Source organism: Panthera onca, chromosome B2, assembly GCF_046562875.1.
Source record: "Panthera onca isolate mPanOnc1 chromosome B2, mPanOnc1 haplotype 2, whole genome shotgun sequence".
In the NCBI taxonomy this organism is placed as follows: domain Eukaryota; kingdom Metazoa; phylum Chordata; class Mammalia; order Carnivora; family Felidae; genus Panthera; species Panthera onca.
Genome location: NC_138343.1, coordinates 99023990 through 99027506, shown reverse-complemented (window position 1 = coordinate 99027506; position 3517 = coordinate 99023990).

Below are 3517 nucleotides of genomic sequence, written 5' to 3'. Positions count from 1 at the left end.
GGCACAGGCTTATTCCATTTAATGGCAGACAAAGCATGATTCCTGCCAGTACCCGAGGCAGCCTCTTCCACCCCTCAGCTGGTCATGATGCTTAGAAGACAGGGATCAAGTTACCTATGGACATGCCATCAACCCAACGGCTGCCTGGGGTCAGTCACCTAAGGGTCGTACTCTCCATTACCACAAATGATGGAGCGCTAGCTTATTATGTGGTTGACTTTGCCTAAGCGTTTTTGAAGATTGAATAGCAGGTGCAGCCAGAGAGCTAATTAGCTGATTAGGATGGAACAATCGTTCTGAATGAAATATATCCAGAGTTTTCCGCAGGTTGTTAAAAAAAACAAAAACAAAAACAAAAACAAAAACAACTACTGGGGAGGAGGGGCCATGTGTCATGATCAGATGAATTTGGGAATTGCTGATATAAATCAATCTAGCCTGATTTCTTGACTCCGGCCTGCTCAGAGGCTCTAATCTGTTCACGTGTATTGTGGACGGTCAGGAGGGTTTTGGCTTTAGTGAATGGTAAAGGAGGAGCTCCTCACTGAGGTAAGGAAGCTTTGGAGAATTGTATGGAACTTTAATTTTAATTTTGGCAGGAGATGGCTTGTGCTTAGTGATAATAATTCTCGTTTGGACATCCCAGGGGTGGGGGTGGGGGAGATATGGGGTTGGCAATGAGAAGGTGGGGAAGAGAAAGTCCCCAGCAGAGCTCCATTTGATTGTTTTGTTCATTGAGCTTTTGCATATGATTTTCTCTAGGAGAACATTCTGCTGGTAAAAAGAAAGAGGGAGAGACAGAGAGATAAAGAGAGAGAGACAAGGGGATGAGAAAGAGAGAGAGAGAGAGAGATCTTAACTTCCTTTGCGGTATTAAAAATTCTCCCTTCAGTGTGCTTCTTCCCCATAGATTTCCACCAGGGGGTGATATTGTATCAGAATCAGGTAAATTGGTAAATTTGAAAATTTAGAAATGACTAGAAATTAAAAAAAAAAAAAAAAAAAAAATAGAGACCAGCCTGTGTGGAGTGAGTGTGTGATTCTTTTAAGGTTTTGGAGTTTACATGCCCCAGATGTAACTGTTTCTGTTTAAAGTGTTTGAGAGACGTACAAGCGTAGACACAGTTAAGAGCACGCACCCGTGTGTGTGCTCATCACAGCCTGTGAGAAATAGTAAGTTATGTTAACATGGCATTTGAAAAAGATGCAACAAGCTGCTTAATGGTTAAAATGAAAAGGAAGGCTGCTGCTCGAAATAGGTAGGGCTCAGCTGTGTTTGCCGCGGTTTTAAGCGCACACGTTTGCTCCTCACGCCCTCGGTTTAGATCCTGCAGCGTTTTCACTTCGCACACACAGGCTCACGCTCCATGCTGCGGTCTATGTGCTACCCTGTTTCAGTCCGCATTTGATTTTTCTAGTCCAACATTGCAACACTGAGAGATTGGAGGCTTCTTGAGAAAGTGGTCATGGCTCCATGCCCTGATTTCATTGTCACTAATAGCTAAATATTCGCTCCCAGCGTCACTCAAAGGTTTATTCACTGTGGTCAGCAGCTGCCAACGTGGGCTGCACAGTCACATCACCGGGGAAGTTTTGAAAAAAATACTGGTTTCTGGCCTGCTATATTAAATTAGAATCTTTGGAGGGTGGTGTGGGACCCCGACATCAGTATTTGCTCATACCTGCCCACGGGGTTCTAACCTACAACGGCAGCTGAGGGCTACTGAGCCCTGTTCCCTCCTCTCCTCCTAGGACTCCGGTGCTACCATAACCACTACCCTTCCCTTCCTTCTTCGTCACCTTGGGGCACTGAGTTCAGAGGGATGTGTCCACGTTCAGTGGTGTGTCCTTAGCACTTCTGGGCAAGGTGGCCTGTGGAATTAGCTATCTCTCTCAAAGTGGCTCTCTAGAAACGCTGGGAGTTACCTTGCTGCTTGTAGGCCAGCTGCCCAGAGTCAGCTGTCTTTGTCTGAAAGATGAGAAACTGAATATACAAACGGATGATGGCCAGACTACATATAAAAATAGAGCTCTGACCTACAACCTGCAGCAACCCGTGCAGGAAGCCAACCCCCTTAATCTACAATAAGCAGCCCAGGGAGCCTGCCTGCGATAGGTCAGCCTCCCAGGGGGCCAGATTACTATCTGCATCGTTAGACCCAGAAAACTAAACAACCATTTCTGAAACAATTGGCCCCAAATGGCCAGGGCTTGATTATTAATTGACAGCTTCCCTAATTTTCGTCTCAGTTCCAACTTAGGACCAACTAGAGAAAGCCAATACTCACCCCTGATCAATGACACGGGATGCCCCATTTCTACTTAGCTTGCTTACAGTTTCCTTGTGACAACAGTGTCTATTTAGGGTACACCTACAGTCTTCTCTTTTTTCCTACTATAAAGCTTTCCCACTCCTCAGCCTGTCTTGGAGCCATGGTGGCTGACTCCCTTGCTGTAGCAAACTCTGGATAAATCGTCATTTTTTTCACATTGGTGGTCTTCATTTCCACAAACGTTTCCTGTTTCTTTCTTTTTTTTTTTTTAATTTTTTAAGTTGATTTATTTATTTTGAGAGAGAAAGAGAGACAGCCAGGGAGGAGCAGAGAGAGAGGGGGAGAGAAAATCCTAAGTAGGCTCTGTGCTGTCAGCACAGAGCCCGACGTGGGGCTCGAACTTACAATCTGTGCGATCATTACCTGTGCTGAATCCAAGAGCCGGACGCTTAACCTACTGAGCCACCTAGGCGTCCCACAGGTTTCCTGTTTCTGTGAGTTGTCTTCTTGGGGGATCTGTGCTGAGGCCAGAGAATAGAGTATTTCCCTCCCCACCCACCCCCCATTTTCTATTACAGACCATTTAAACATTTTTTTCTGAACACGGAGAACAACCGATTTCTTTCTTAAATCTCTTCTTTCAAGTGTTTGACATTTGTGGCTAAGCTCGGGCCTGCTGTGCCTGTGACCCAGAGGGACACGGCCACTTGAGGGTACGGACATTGCAAAGCTAGGTGCTTCTTCACCATCAAAGGTTACGTACATACTTTTAGGATTTTATCCACTTGGGAAGAAGTTAAACAGAAAGACCACAGTCCAGAAGGACACGGTTGTATAGAAGAAAGGCTACTTTTAAAAATGGCATACCTTGTTCCTTTTACTGAATAGATGCATTCAAACCAATTGATATTTGAACCAGTTTTTTTCAGTTCATTAAGAGCTTTTAGAGAAAAAGAAGAAAAATAATGGCGGGATCTGAGTCCTCTGGGAGTTGTAGTTCTGTTGAAAACCTGTTCCAGGACTCTCCTAACTTGTCAGATATTTCAAATGAATGTAGCGCTTTTAGTATTTTTTTCTTGGTTCCTCTCATCTTTCTTCTTGAGGGTGTGAATTATGGAGACACATTTGAAACCTGTTTCCTCTGGGTATCATTCACTCAGGAAAAGCCAATTGAGATGTTTTTTAAGTGGTCCCTTTCTTCTTGAAAAATCTCAGCAGTTTCCTACCAGGCCTGGGGGCTTTAT